The sequence below is a fragment of the Phaenicophaeus curvirostris genome, chromosome 9 (genome assembly GCF_032191515.1).
Source record: "Phaenicophaeus curvirostris isolate KB17595 chromosome 9, BPBGC_Pcur_1.0, whole genome shotgun sequence".
Classification (NCBI taxonomy): domain Eukaryota; kingdom Metazoa; phylum Chordata; class Aves; order Cuculiformes; family Cuculidae; genus Phaenicophaeus; species Phaenicophaeus curvirostris.
The window spans coordinates 12,523,135-12,540,093 of NC_091400.1; positions in this window are offsets into that span (position 1 = coordinate 12,523,135).

The window sequence follows — 16,959 nt, forward strand, 5'->3', positions numbered from 1 at the left end:
TGAATAAGGGTTGAAAGGTTGATACCCCAAAAGTGCAGCTGATCCTGAGCAGAAAAGCAGTGGCTGGGAATACAATGTGTGCTCAACTTCTAACTGAAGTCATCATAATAAAAGCGAACTAGCTTGGGGAGTGCCCAGCACCCCAATCCAATTTTCATACTAACATGTTGCTGAAAGTACAAATTACAGAGAATTTGCCAACCCAAAGCTAATGTTCAGAAAAGCATTTCCAGTAAAAGGGAAAATAGCTTTTCAGTTAGCGATGCCACTCTTCCAATAAAGCGTATGTGAAATAAAGCCTACGCGATTCCCCTGAACACAGCAAAACTCAAAGTAAAGTTAATTGTAAGGATACTGGTAAGAGGATTTGTGTTCCAAAGCTGAGCTTGTGGAAAGAAACCCTTTTCAAATGCTTGTTCCCCTGATGAGTGAGAAGCAAAATAAGTCTTTGTGCATAGTCAAGGGTGAGGGCTTTCTTGGTGGGAAGAAAGCCGGCTGGTTGAGTTTTACCCATAGGAAGGAGAAAGCTAGGCACACTGTCAAGCAATAAATTCTAGCAGAGCCTGAAGTGTGTCTGCTGAAGTTACTTTCCCCCACCTAATAATTACACTTCCCAGAATATATGACATGTTTACCTGCCTCCTTTGCTGCTAGATTCACCTCCGTGTTCCTCCTGTCTGCTCCCCTCCGAGGTGGTTTCACTGCTTGGGTATCGCACCTGCCCCGTGGCGGGAGGCTGTCCTAGGTGTGCCCTTCCTCTCCATGTGTGCGTCTGCCTCACCAGCCTTTGGTGGAAATCACTCCTGAGGTCATAATCTTGTTGCCTTTGATGTTAATTACTGATTAGTTGTCTAATTATGATATATTAATGTGTAACAATATGTAACGTCTCTGGGATGGGATGTCTGAACACCTGATTTACCCCCCAGAAGAGCACAGTTTGCTGGAAGCTTACTCTAGAAGCTATGTGTGGCTCCCCAGACCCTGTCTTTGCTGCGATCGATAAATAATATTACAAAAATGGTGTTTACTGCCATTTTGCATTAATCCTTATAAGTGAGGTCAACTGTCATCAGGCAGCCAGCACCGTTAATTCCAGTAACGCAAGGGCAAGGTGTCAGCGAATAAGAAAAAGCAGGTTACAAAAAAGTTTGGATAACGTATGTGTTTTCTAGTCATCAGGTCTTGATGATTTACCTACTGGAGACTTTACCTAAAGAATGACCCAAATGTTGCTAACCTGATGAAAACAGGGATGGTTAGTGCAGGTGTGGGGTCTCCCTGGCTGGGGGCCCTTTCATAAGGGTCCATCAGAAAGGCCACTGGTGCTGCGGGACAGGGAGATGAACTCCTGTGAGATCCTTTCTAGAGCTAAAAATGTGTTATATGATGAATAATTGTTTGAGGATATTTTAGATTTTATTTGAGGTATCATTTGTAGATTGAGAGTGGAAGGATTGATCCAGGAATAGGACTTGACCCAGGAATATGGTTATTAGATGGGCATTGCCTAATTCTTGAGAAAAAGTAAATAACTCGAAAGAAAAATCCATTAAAATTCTGACTAAACCCAGTGGGTGCATATGCAAAAAACAACTTTGTGATTCAAACCTATAAATGTAAGTGAACATTTCTGCTTTTGCATAAGCCTATTTCTTTGGCCAATTCAGGTGGGAATTCCAGAAAACTGGAGTTGGTTTCATGCAGGGTGAGGCATCACTGACACAGCCTGGTGTTACCCAGCATGGCATTGGATTGAGTTGTTGTTATGCATGATATCATGTTTGTTTAGAAAACTGTGTTTGGAAATCCAGGAATTTGATGAAAAGGACGTCCTGTTTCCATCGGTGCAGGTTGATTGCCAAGAGTGAATTTGGTACCTTATGAAACAGGAAAAATAATTAGTGCCTAAAGAAATCTGGATGTTAACTGTATATTATTTTGAATATTTTAATATTCTGGCTGGCACATCTGTTCTAAAAAGCTACAAACTTCTCTCTGCTCTGGTGGTCTATCATCTGACCATTGGTAATTGGCAGCTGATGGAGGAAGACTGCAGAAGAATGTTTCAGTGGAAGACAGTTTCAAAACACAATTTAAATGGGATTTATAATCCCTGAGTGGTCTCAGGGATTTTTGTTTCCAAGCAAAGTGCTGATGACTGGCCAGCCTCGGGTACCAGTCCTGGGCGTGGAGTGGGGGGCACTGGATGGTGTTCTTTCCATGCTGTCAGGGAAAAGGAAACCTCTGCAGGGCACTGCAGTGCACATGTGCTGCCACCAGATCTACACAGATGTGATTGTCTGCAATTCGGTAAACAGAGCTTTTCGTGATGCCCCAGAAAGAGAATCTAGTTCACACCCTCCAGGCTATACAGAGCTAACTGGGATGGAAAAGAGTAAGCAAATAAGTGGAAAACAGCCAGCAGAGGCGAAAGAGTGGCTGGCGTCCCCAGCCCACTCGAAAGCAGAGCACAATGCGTTGCAGGAAAGATGTTCCTGAAGCTACCGGAGCAGGGGGGCAGCCAGCTGAGCTTGTTAAATGGACATTTTCTGATGAATAAATATTGTGTCTGTCATACAAAGAGGTTGTTTTTCCAAGGGAGTGCTCCTTTCCCCAAACACAGCTTGGCAAAGAGGAGCAGAAATACCCTTAAAGCCCTGCTGCCTGGACAGGACACGCTGGAGCTGTTTGGTGCTTTCTTGCTCTCCATGCTAATTTGAGAGGATGGGAATTTGATGTCTGTATGGCCAGGTATCCTCTGCTGTGGACACTCAAGTGTTCAACTTTTCTGTTACACTTTGTGTCACTTGACAGTATCTCTATTAGCAGCAATACCTGAGCGGAGCAAAGGGAGCACGTCCTTTTAGTGGAACTGGTTTTGCACTTAACCTGCTGTTTGTTTTTTTTTTGTGATAGCTCTGACTGAAGGAACTTATTAAATAATAACACTGGGATGCAGCAGTGAAGCAGCTGGCATAGTGTGTTCTTAAAAATCTGACAGTATTGCTGCTCTGCCATAAATCTAACTTCAGCATTTTAATGGGCTTAAAAATCATATGTGCTTTCATACGGGTTGTATTCCCAGTTTCTTCTTCATAGTTTTGCTTATAGTCTTGCTCAGCAGGGTAGACCTGACTCATTTGATAGCTTTGTGGAGAAATTAAAATGCCAATGGATTTCTGTGGCCTCCCTAAACAGCCAGAGAGCTGGGGAGGAGGGCAAGGAGGATGCTAGGGCTGGTGCAGGACTTCCTGAGCTCTTTTCTTTCCTGAGCGCACAGGGCAGCAGCCACATATGTCTGGAAGAGACAAGTGCTGCAAACCTGTACCTGGTGTACAGTGTGCCAGGGCCACGTCTGAGGGAGGTACAAGGGGGTGTAGTTGATTATATGTGGCAGGGAGCCAGGTTATCCACAATATGAGAAGCGCTCAAGACCCCAGAGATCTGTCCCTTGCTGGCTAAGGGACTTGCGCAGCTTCACCCTGTGCCAACTCACTGCTGCTGGGTGCTGCAATGATTTCCAGGAGGGGTGGCAGTCCCTTGGTAACTTGGCAAGAGTCTTCTCCTTGCAAAAATAACAGTGTTTATTTTTGGGGTTTTTTTTGCAGGTGCAATTTCAAACTATGGGAGCAATTTGAAATAGCAATTTGTTTGTGCTTTTTCAGTACTTCTAGGCTGGCTCTGCTGGCCACTAATCTGCCCCACACCTTTGCCACCTGTTGCAAAGGAGGTCTCAGACTCCCTGAGCTGTGAGAATCACTTTAGGTACCTGTGTTTGAGGTCATTAAATATTCTCTGGCAGCCTCATCTGCACACGAGAAGAACTGGAATTGAATAAGAGTACAAGTAATAAAATAAAATAAGATAAGCAACACTGAACCTTTCTCAGGATAGGCATTGAAGTCTGTGCCTTTCACCAGCCTGATGTAAGGGCCAGTTTATTTGGATGTCCCCTGCAATTACCAGGCTTTCCTCGGTGCTCTGAAGCTCCGACAGGCGGCTGAGATGAGATCTTCTGGTCTGGGCAATTTCCTGACGCTTATGGCTTTTTTCCAGCACTGCCTTTGTACGACAGCTCAGCCCATTTAGTGCTTGTACTTAGCAACATTGGTGATATTAATCTCCCCAACTTAAACAGAAGTAAGGGGCTGGAAGTATCAGGGCAAGAAGATGCTGCCTTTAACATCAAAGCTCTTTTCTTTCCTACCCATCTCTCTCTACCCCTAGCTGCATTTGCTGTGTCTCTCAAGGCCTGGCTTGCAATACCTGTGGTCAGACAAGGCATTTTACCTCTCTCCCAGAGCGGTCTCTGCGTGGCACAAAGCTGTTTCCTATGTGCGGTGCTTTCACGGTGACAGTGCCCTCTTCACTGTCAGCTTCGGGCCAAGTGATTAACACTCCTCTATCCCAGAGAAGGGTTAACAAATCGTTCATATTGGTTGATGTTTCCCAATCTTTCAGTTGATTGCTGTGGGCAGAGTGCCACAAAAGGTTAGATTTTCTCCCTAAAGGGACTTGTTGCTGAAAGAGCAACTAGGGCATCAGGCAGCTGAGACACCTACCACTTACTATGTCTTACCCCATTTCTATGTATTGAGCCATTTGGATGAATCTCTCCAATTTGCTCTCTCTCTAGGTTTCCCAAGACAGCCATCCCTACTGCACTGCAGCTGGTTTCAGCCAGGAAAAAGCTGGAAAAAAAGAAAAAATTTCAGTGACAGAAGCTGAGAGAGACAAAACCACGCAAAGGCTGTGAAATCCGACCATGCTACCCCAAGTCGGCTCTGCCTGCAGCTCCTCACACTGTTGCTAGTACCTGCTGTGGCTTTGGCAGCATGGAATGTGAAGGAGACACCTGATTTGTGACTCTGCTTTTGGTGAGCTCTTGGACAAATACAATATTGCTGTGATCCGTGAATTCTGCTTTGCTTGGTGAAAGCTCAAACAGGGATAATGTGTATGGAATTGGGGTTGGGCAAAAGCATTACAGGAGATTCAAACAAAGGAAAGGGAGGAAGAGTTAGGAAAGGCCTGAGAGTTTCTTGAGGGATGGGGAAACTGAGGGGTTAGTGTTTATGTGAATGCAAAGCCATCCACCAGTGTTGGAAAGCATTGTTCCCAAATTTGGGAAAATCTAACTACCAAGCATCAGGTTTAAAATGGGGCCCACCAGGGTGTGGATCAAGGGCTCAAATCAGCCAGGGGGAGGTTTTCCATAGGCTGGAGGGGCAGCTTGACCAGGCTTCTCATTCATAAGGTCACAGCCCAGTGGCAGTAAGGTGCATCATGCCTGCCAGTACCCCTTTTTTCTCCTCCTGTCACCCACTCTTTTATTACAGTGAAAGATGGCTGTGGTACTTCATATAGAATTGTACCTTTCAGCAGTGGATGCTGTAGGTCATAGTGCTATGGAACGCAGCACCCACAGGAGGGAGAAGCACGCACAAATGTTACTCTTCAGGATCTACAAAAGCCTAGAATATTTTAAGCTCACATAACTTTCTGTACTGATTAATCCTTCAATACAAATTAGTGAGTAACACTGACAATTAGTTACTTCAACTCTGTTGTGTTGCCTTCTATTTAGACAGTTAAATATGGATACAAAGTTAGATAATGACACTCCAACTGGGAGATGCTCTATAAACAAATGAGATAGTCTAACCTGATTGGTAAACTTGCATTTTTAAAATGCGAAATATTTTTTTTTCATTACTTTGCAATTATTCATCAAACACCATCTGTTAAGAGTCAAGTTAATAAAATGCCGAAGAGTGTAGGATAACAACCAAAGTCACTCATTTTAAAATAATTCTCTTGAAAGGAAATAAATACACTTTATTTGAGCCAGTGAAACTTATCACATGTCTGAGAGGGGCAGAGGGTTTTGATGTGAAAACAAACCCATTTACATTTTCAAATACCATTTTCCTGTTGGGTTTAGAGAATCAAACACAACATTTTACCCAAGCTGTACTGTAGCATGGTGAGATTTAAGCTTTTAGCAAGTTTTATGGGAAAGCAAAACTTGCCACTTCTTTTTTGTGTGAGAACTGACCCAGACTTTCACTCTCAATTAATTATTTCTCATTCTGATTTTCAAAGCCAGCTTCACTGGATACAATACACCTGACTGTTCCCATACGGAACAGGACTGCAGTGAGGTCTGACAGACCACAGCCATGCTGCCATGAGAAAGCATCTCAACTGAAGAGGTAGGAGAATGCAGCAGTGTCCTGCTCACACCAGAGAGTACCGATCTGTATGTTTGAACACTCTTTAAACAGCAGAACCCTCTATGTAAGGGGCATGTGTGCTTCTCAGCCTCTAGGGTGTGGGGGAACACAAAGCTGCAGCAGGGGGCTGGAAACTTCTTGCTCTGTTTTTTTCAGCAGAAACACCATGGATATGGGAATGATCTGGATTCCCTGCTCCTTCTCGAGGCTCTGCACTCCTCTCCCTGCTGCTAATCTGGCATCCGTGTCAAACAGTGCCCCTTTCCTGAGCAAAGCTGTGAGTTAGGCCATGGTTAACCCAGCTGCATTTCTCAGCCTGCCAGCAAAGCAGCGAGGGCTGCCGTACACAAACATTTGTTCAGAAACCTGATATCACTCCCTACTGCCAATTAGGTTGAGCATAAGCATTTTTCCGCAGCTCGTTTTCCACTCTGTGTAAAAGCCTGATGTTTTTCTTCCAAAGCCCAGCTGAAAAGTCAGCATGATGAGTGATTTGCAGAGTGGAAAGTTGAGAGAAGCATGAATATGGCAAAATATTTGGGTTTAACTTTTTAAATAGAAGCAAAAGTTTTGGATGTGCCCAAGTCAAAGCATTTAATTTGGATTTTTTAAGCTGTTTTGCAGTCTGGTTTGACACACAACGCCCACAAGATCTGAATGTTGCTTCCCTGGACTAAGGATGGTTCACAGACCTCAACCTGATTTTACTGTGGTTACTGCTCTTCAGGCCCAGAGATAAATCCTATTAAACCTCAGGTCTGTAGTGTTACCCTCCCAGGCAATTTCTGGCAGCCAGAAGGGAAGAGCAGAGTCCCAGGAAGGAGGTGAGCTGCTTTGCACTCTTGGTAAGAGAAGAACTAGTGGTTTTTAAACCAGTCTCTTTGCTAAGCCTATATTAAACTGGACAAGATGTTGAGGACTTATACCCCATTTTTTTAACTGTTTGCTATGCCCTTTCTACTGTTGTTTTATTCCACAGAACTTGAAAACTTTACTTGCATGTCTATATTACACAAACCACTCGGGTGTGTATCAGCCTCTATCCAAAATGCTCTTTGAAATACCACTCATTGAATTCTAATGGCAGCCTATGCCTACACAGTTTATTAAATATTGAATTATCTGGGCTGCAGGGTATCTTGAGGCTGATAAATTTCAGATAAGAAGCTGAATAAAATACATATTTATAATTAAGCTAATTAAATTAACTCTAAAGCTTGTAATATATTTTATCTGGTGCAGTTGCCTTATTTCACTTAAAATCACAGCTAGAACAAAAAGGGCCACACAAATGTAAAACTCTTTCTGTTAAAGGAATAATTGCTGTTTAGGAATCTTGTTCATGTTTATGAACAGAAACCAATTTTTATGGCCATGACTCTATAACGCAGGTTGTTGGGGCAATAAATGAAGTATTAGCAGGATGAGAACACAACTGCTTCCCTCCTGAAATGTGATAAGCTGTGTTTTACAGAAAATAGGAGCAATGTGCTTCCCTCCTGAAGCGTGATAAGCTGTGTTTTACAGAAAATAGGAGCAATGTGCTTCCCTTTGGGCATTTCTTAGGAATAAGAAGATGAACTCTTAAAAGATGTCTCAGTCTAGCCTTCAAATTTGGATTGGTCTTTACTTGCATATCCCTGAATGCATTTACTCAACCACAACCAGAAGCATCTTATTGAGTTCCATTTCTGCCCTCTTTTAGAGGGGTGTGGTTGATGACTGGATGGCTGCCCCAGCTCCTGAGACCTGTGTGTGTCTCCTACTCTCATACCATGGGTGTGTAAATGACAGCATCAAGCAATGTGAATCTGAAATGCAAACACCTCTTCTGTTTTTAGCACCAATCACAGCTTTTTTCAGCCTTTTTTTTTTTTCATGAATGATTGACTGGTGGTGAACTGTTATTATTACTTTTTCATTTTACTTGTTATAAATATACCCTGCCTAGGGTTTCATGGCTTGATGCCAGTTTGGGAAGTCCTCACCAGCAGCCTTTCCCTAGTAATACAGGAAGGCAGATAAACCCAGTTGTTTTTACCTCTTTGGGAAGCTTTTTCCTCTTTGGTGAAAACCCCAGAAAGGGTTAACTAAAAGCCCTCAGATTCTCTCCACTAGTCTTTCTGTAAGCCTTTCTACTAAATTCTGCAAGCTTAGGATCAGGTCTTAAATAGTGGATGCCGAAGGGATGGAAGTCTAAAGCAAATGATGGGAAGGGGATAGAAGTGTCATGAATGAGAAATAATGCTGATTACACAAGAAAGAATGTCCTGAAATATTAAAATCCCACCAGACTTGTATCTTGACACCTCCTACCCATGCCGCAAAAAAACCCAGCAAGACATGTAAGTAATAGTCTTTTCTATCTAATCTTGCCAGAGTTGCTCAAGAGATATCTTTTGGGGGGATTAACTGTTCCTGCGCACTTTCTTCAGCTTATTAGTGGAAAAGCCTTTTCTTGTCGTGTCTTTCTCACCTATGAGATTTTTCTTTGGAAAAAACCAGAGCCCTAACCCAGAAACCAAAGGTTTTTAGATCATATTAGAAAAGTCTCATTCTGCTTTTCCCTTTTATCTTGCTGTATTGAGGAAACAAGCAATGCTGCCACACTTATCTAAAAACTGAATGCTCAGGGCTAACAAACTCGCGAAGGTGGAAGGAGCAGCTTTAGAGGGCAGTGTTCTTTTTTTTGAAAAATAAACAAACAAAAAAACCACCAACCAAACCCCCCAAACACTTTCAACATACATTCAGTAAATCCATGAAGGAAAACTTAATAATGAGAGCTATACTTAGAAGCATCTTCCTCTGGTAGAGATTGCACCAGATAAATAAGATGATTTCTACAGCTGCAGAGCATGCCTGCAGTCAAGAACAGATTTTTCTAGCATGTCTAGGAGTCTGACTAGATTGTTGGCTTTGTAAGATTTGCACAGTTCCCAAATCTTGCATTTTAATGCCCACACCCCTCTACATCTAGAGGTGCCCACATAAACCTACTCCTCCTCAGAATTCATGCTCCTTTAATATATATAGAGGCAAAATCCTTCTCTGTCTTGGAGTGAATATGGCGCATCTGATCCGGGTTACAGAAATGATATATTCTATGTTATTCTGAAAATCAGAGAATCGGAAAATGCCTCCTTGGGTTCCTACATGGAGAGTACGGGATATTGAATTGCAGCAATAAAAAATGGAGGAAATGAGACATGTCATTTTGTTACCAGAATCTCTCAGAAGATTTCCAGTTCAGCTTGGATAATGCATTGCCTCTTGGAATTTTTATTGCAGTTCCTGTGCTGTTTTCCACCCATGCTGTGATACAGCTCTCCCTGGTGAAAACATCTAACACGGTGGTTAAGAAGGCTGCACAGCAAGTAATCCTATACTTTGAACAAAGATAATATCCTGGAATATTCATAGATATTGCCTGGATTTCTGTCTGGATCTCTTTCTAGCTAACTATTTGCAGAAGTTTAGGAAGAAAGACTACAGATGCAAGGGTCACTATCACACTCAGCAAAGAAATACCTGCGTTTCTATTAGGAAAGAGAAAAGCATAAGAGAAATGAACGAGATTACAAATCAGTTTTCCTGTTTTCAGCTCAGGAAAGGAGGAGAGAGGCTGTTGTTCTGCCTTCATCGCAGTGGGCTGTCTGTGGATAGCTGAGAGCAAGCTGAGGCTGTAATGAGCCTTCAGTCCTTTCTGGGATGGCAGCAGGACAGGGTGATGGTGACTGCAGCTTCTACGTCATCTGAGCACGGAAGGGGCAATAATTGCTTGTTACTACAGCCCAGGACCCCAACCCCACCAGAGCACCTGCAAGGGGGTGATTCACACAATGCTACATCACCTTTACCACCAGGGATTTGACCATTTCAGTTAATATCAGCAAAGCACACAAACCCTCTGCTCAGTTTTGTAGTGGGTTAAACCCTGGTGGGACCTCACTGAGACAAAATGACTTCTGAAGAACATAAATGTGAAATCAGAGCACTACTCTGAGATGCTGTCATGGCATGTTTGTGTTTGCAACATTATAATCTTGTGCCATCACTTTCATTACAGACCCCTATTTTCAGTGATGTGTGTCTTGTCAGAAAACATTATTTTAAAGCTGCGATTTAGCAGTGCAGCCCCTTGCCTGTGACACTTATAAAGAAAAAATCTCAAACCATAATGCAAAATAAAAATATTGGTTTTAGCTGATTCATGATTCAGGGGATAAATCTGAGCTGTTATCTTGTTTTGGGAACCCTGGGAATGCATGGCTGGGATGGCCCTGCTGCTAAGGGAGGAGGGCTGCCTCTAGAATTACGCTTTCAGCTTATTAGAGCGAGCAAGCTGTTTGCTGATAATGCACTGGAATTTGCTTTAGCATCTCCTCCAGCTGCAATAGCCCATCAAGTCTTTTTAAGGCAGCTTTTACTTGCCCCCAAGATGGACAAATTCTTACAAGATTTCCTTATTGAAATCATGTCAAGGACCATGTGGAATTAATGAGCAGAAAATTTCTAGCCTCTTGGAATCAAAATTCAGATTTTTCTGTTCTTTGCATCAGTTTGCCATGTCTGAGTAATGCACAGGGAAGTAGTTCTTAGCGATGCGAGTAGAGATTGCTACCAGACTTTCCACCTGATTTATAGCAGATGCACCTAGGGAGGCAGGCTGGGTGCCTGTAAAACAGCAGCAGAGTGGAAGCTGTGACATCTAGGATGGCTTCAGGCATGCTCTTAGTGCTTGGACAGCCCCACTGTGACAGTGTGCGTGTGGGAGTTGCACCCAGAGCATTGACAATGGCAATTAGCCATGGCAAGACCTCCTTAGGGCAAAGGCAACTGTTCCACTGGCCCTGGGAACCTCTCCTGCATGGTGCTGAGCAAAGCTCAGGCATTTGAGAGAAGGCATTGTTTCACAAAATATATCCAATATTCGAAACAACCTGGGGATGGAGGCTGGAGAAAAAAATGATCTGAAACATCAACCTCATAAGACAGAGAGGCAGGAGGAGGCCACCCCACAGTTTGTGCTGTAAGTATCTGTAGGCAAAGAGAAATAATGTCATTCATTGTACATATTCCAATGCAGCCATTTGCATACTTGACACATGTACAAACATGCTCCCTTTTCCTTTCATGGTTCTTAAATTGCTAAACAGAATTTAAACCAGCAGCTTAGCTCCCTCTCTGCTCAGCAGACAAATATTACCAAACATGATCTTCTGGCCTGACATGTGGATTAAGAGAACTAAAACACATGTTGTATATCAAAACCAGGCTTTCCCGCTGTGCATACTGTATCCTGCTCCCAGGACAGGTCCTTTTCACTTTTGGCGGCCCGGCAATGTGCTTTGACAGCGGTGGTTGATCTCCACTGAGCAAGGAGGACATGTTAAGGTCATGAACAGAAGAAAAGGGCACAGCTGGAACAATATTTCAAGGATTTTTGATTGTTATAATGGTCTCCTTGAAACCATAAATGAGGCCTTTAGCTGATGCTGATGGTAGGTCCTTAGGTGTCAGGAGGCAAAGGAGAGGCTTACTCGTACATCCTAAAGCAGCTGTTCCTGTTTTGCCTCTTTCAGCATCAGTACTACATTTGGCCAAAGTTGCCTCCAAATCCACACAGCGTGTGTCCACACATGTCTCTTTTATGGAGTACTTGAGCTCCTCTGGCTGACTCCATCTGAGGTATTTTCAAACACCACTGTGCATTGGCCACTGCTCCCAAGTTCCACCAGAGCATGAGCACACCCAGCAAGGTGCCACTTACTCCAGGCGCTCTGATAGAACACCTTGCTGAGAAGGTGCAGGAAGGGCTCAATGCAGACATCCTCTTGTCTCATAGACTTAGCAAGCAGTTTGGCAGCTGGGTCTGAAATGCTGTTTCAAAAGACCTTTTTTATAAAAGGAGTCACTGACACTTGAATCTGTGCCCTATTGATGAGGTTTTCCTGAGGAATAGACATGCAGTTTACTCTAATTGGATTGAATCCTTTTTTCTCTGTGTGTGTTCTCTAATGTAACTCCTTTCAAACTTCTTCCCTTCCCCTAGGATAACACCAAAGAGAAGACAGACAGTCAAATGTTTGGTCTACTGAGAAAAAATAAAGTATCAGAGTTTCACATTTTGGGTGCTTCTCTCCACTAGCTTGCAAGAAAGGTTAGAAGAAAATAAATCCAAAATCCGCTGTGACCTTACACAGCTGATACTAAAAACAGGGAGAAGCCTGTGCACAGACAGGAGAAATCACAATAGCTTGAAATCCAAAGCAATCCACATCCACTGCTTGCAAATGATCAAATATTGCAGGAGGTGTGTATTAAGAAACCTCATTTTCTCTGTCTTTAGAGCCATTTTTGAAGATGTTTCATTTTAAAGGAAATGTACCTAGAAAGGAAAAAACCCTTCCAGCCTCACCGGGCTGTGGGGCTGCAGGGGCACTGCCTGCATCTCCAGGTGAGGCTGCGGAGCTTCCTCCCTTAGAACCACCAGGTTGGAAAAGACCTCTTGGATCATCGAGTCCCTTCCTGGGGTCCGGGTGAAGGAGGAACAATGCCCTGAAGCCAGTTGAATTATACTGATTTAGAATGAAAACAGAAGAGCTATTTTGTTAGCAGCAATTAGAACTTCTACTTTTACATAAGCGAAAGCATCAGCATTCTGTCAGGAAATTACTGTAAAACCACAGCTGGATCTTTCTGCCCAAATCCTTAGGGGGTTCAGATCTCCCACGGAAAATGAGTGGAGACTTTGTGACAAGCTAATCCACCTAGAATTTGTAATGAAGTGTGTGAGATCTTTGACACTGTGAAAAGAAATCAGTCAGGAATTGCTTTAATTTTTCTTTCTTTGCACCTAATAGATCAATGAGATCCTCAAGAATGCTGAGGAAATTCTTACATGAATGCTACTCAAGCATTGCCATTCCCAGAGCTTGCCAAGAAGGTGCAGGTTTTCCTTGAGACCTGAGTAATAGCAGCCCAGCTCCTGGGGTTGGATGACAGATATTCACCACAAAGGAAGCAATCTTTCTGCGTAGGAGATAATTGCAGGCGATGTTTATTAAGACTGGGGTTGATAAGAATCAAATAGTGATTAAGGACACAGACCAAACTTCATCACTTTCTTCTTTTCTGCCTTATAATTAGATTTGCTAGCTAGACTCAATATGAGCAGGTGAAATTTAATATAAGAAAAGTCAAAGATATTCTGGAGTATTATGATATAAAGGATATAGCAGATCACTTCAGGGTCTCTGTCCTCACTTGCTCCTTCCACCAATCTTAAATTTTCCCATATGGCTGCTTTTCTCTTTTTTCATGGTTGCTCTGAACCTTCATCAGTTTAATATTTTTAAAAGACAAATGGATTAGCTACTAGGTATGGAAATAATATACATGAATTTGGATTAGAATCACTTTTTCCATTGTGAAATAGATCCCACTTGAGACAGGTCATGAGAAGTCCTTAGTGAAAATGAGCTGAAGCTGTGCCCCCCTTGTTTACAGCTAATTACTGCTGTGAGCTGGGTATTTTCCAAATTGTTCCACCAGGAGCTTGCTAATCTCCCATGCCAGTTTGACTCCATCTCGGTGCATGAGTTTTACAAAAGTTTTCTTTCATTATCAGTAACCCACATGTAGTATGCTGACTGATAAGAACAGAGGAGCAAGCAGCCAATGCTGCCTGCTTCAGTGTTTGTGTTAAGTTAAACATTCACTGCATTTTAAAAAAATAAAGGAGATGACAAGGCAGAACTTCAGTTGACAGAAAGGTTCTGACTTATATAGAAGAGTTTTAGCCCCGTGTTCTATATTAGACAAGAGATGAAGGCAGGTGTCAATCTATTCTCTGTTCATCCTGTTCTCTCTTACTGAACTGGTTCTTTTTTAATGTGAACCTTACCCTTGTAGAAGGCCTGGGTGGATGAGTGGGATGCCCTGTGCACTGGCTGGAAGTCTCCAAAATGGCCATTGTTTTTAAATCTGTCACTTACTGAGCTTTCTCTAGGAGATTCAGCTTCTGTGTTTTTCTTGCCTGGTAATGTTAAAATAAAGAGAAGTTAACAATTTTTTTTTTTATTTGTCTTATTGCCTTGCTCTCATTCATCCCTCCTGTATGGCTGCTTCACTTCAAGATGAGCAGGAAAACAAGATCTTATTAAACATAGGAAGACTTTGCCATCAATGTCACCAAGAGAGGATTCAGACCATCTTTCATTGCTGTGGCCGAGACCTGACCTATAAAGGCAGCGCGGATGGCTCAGTCATCCTCTGTCTTTGGGTCACAATAAGAAGTGGAGGCAAAAAGAGAGGGGGTTAAAGCCCTTAATGAAGTGATTCATTATTTCATGAGGAAAGGAGTAGCCCTTCCAAAAAACCTTAATGCATAAAAGCTTCCTTCATCATTATGCAGCTTTGAAGAGGTGGTCTTCTAAATAATTTAAGGTACTATTGACAAATCAATAGTCTTTTATTGACTATGCATATAAATGATATCTTATCAGCTAAATGAAATGACCAAGATGAGATTAAAGAAACCAGTATAATACTGTTACCCTGTTTTTTAGCAGACTTTAATCTCCAGACAAGATTAACTGAATCTTGATCCCTAGCCTTATGATCCATGCATCCACATATGTTGCAAGATGTGTTTGCCCAGCAAAAATGCAGAGTGATTTAGCTTAACTCTTCAGCCCTATTCCTGCCCAACTGGGTATGCCATTAGCACATTTACTGCCTTGCATTTTCATTTTCCTTAAACTCATTTACAGTCTTACAGCATTGTGGCTCCTTGACTCCAGCACCTCTGTGAGCTCCTGTAGGTCAGGTCCATTTCCTGCTGCTCCGGCCAGGCTGCAGCACTTGTATACATCAGCCGCAGGAACTCACTCACTCACCAATTAGTTTTGCATTTGGATTTTTTTCCTGGAATACACTCTGCCCCGGGCCTGAGGAGAGCTGCCATGCCTGATTCTCAGTAAAATGAATGTTATGTTTGCTCCCAGCTGTAGAAAGCGAATGGTGGAAGGACAGACTGGGTATCTCAGAGAGATTTTTTTTGATGGTAAAGTGTTGGCTTAGATTCACAGGTTCTGACTAAAAACTTTTAGGCTAATAACATTTTGAAGATGAAGAGGCTGAGCTGATAGCAAGGGGATGCCACACCTCATTAACAGAGCTTCCTGAACCACAGGCCTTCAAATAACAGAACTATTTTAAACAGCCTGCCTGGGCTTATCAAAGGAATTGCATAATTCCTTCATTACCATGGTAAGCCAGTTAAAGCAATAATTAAAATTAGAATTTCAAAGTCCTTAAAATTAATGGCCTTGTAGAAAAGCTTTCAGTGAAAAGGAGCCTTATAAAAACTTTATCGATATATAACAAATCCAAAGGAATCACAGACCCAAAAGAGCTGTTACAGGAAAATAACTTAATTCTTTAACAGACTGCTTTGCAATGTGTCTTTCAGTCTCTTAAAGACCTAGAAATTGAATGTTGCCTTCCCTGAGCTGGAATGGCTTTTATAAGCTTTCCAGGATATTTAAAATAGCTCAGCAATCAAGTGGACAATGTGCAGGGGTTACCTAGTCAGCTGAGCTCTGAAGGCCACCATCCCGGCACAGTACAGGGACTGTCAAAAAAACCCAAAACAAACACACGTGACTATGTAAATTAAAAATATTTTTGAACCTAAACTCTTCTGCCCAGCCTGAGTCAAAGATCCAGATATCCTTTGCTAATAAAGCAGACATATTTGGTTAGACCATGCCCAGTTGTATGATAACCTCCTCCCTTGCAGAACTTATTAGGAAGAGTGGGAACAGTACTCCACTCAAGGGAAAAACAAGATGCAGAAATTATTTATTTCAATCACAAGATAACGCTGTTATTAACAGATACTTCATGAAAAGAAGTGAATGGATATGAATGCCCATTTAAAATTGCTATACTAGAAGTAATTACGAAGAATAAAATACCTAGCTAATTGCTAAGTGGCAATTAATGAGAGTGCATGCTCATGTATGACCTTTTCTATAGAAACAGGCACTGACATATATGTACCACTCTCAAAGCCTTCTGTTGTTCTGTTTTCATCTTTGCTGAGTGAGTAGCAGCCAGCCCAGTTTGAAACAAGAGGAAATTGGAATTCTGCATGTCTGAAAAGAGCAAGTGTGACAGGAGTGATTTCTGCTGCAACATCTTGAAGAACTACAGAGTAAAGAGAACAAATTCTGCCTAGAAGAGCGCAGACGTGACAGACAGCACCCGGGCACCAGAACACAGGATCGATATTAAGTGTAGCATCCAGCAAATTCAGTCCTGCCTTTCCTCCACAAACATCAGGAACGGATTTGTTTTACCTGTCTTCAGACACTCAAGAATATTTCGGGTCTTTTAATTAGTGACTGTCTTTCTTATTCTAAAATATCTTCCCTGCATTTCAAATATCTGGTGCTTTTCCCATGACAGTTTAAATCCCAGCGTGACAGTCACATCTCAGGTGGCAGTACCATCACTGCACTAGAGGTCACTCCTAAGCTGAATTACTTTCCCTGAATGAGTGCCTTCCATTTGCATCCCTTTGTTGTTTGAACACGGGTCTCTAAATCTGCCAGGCACTTCTGAAGTCACCTGACAAGCACCAACTCCTCAGGGCAAAGTTTTCCTCCACCATGTGTGTAGATGTAGCTAAAAGAGAGTGCCTTTGGAT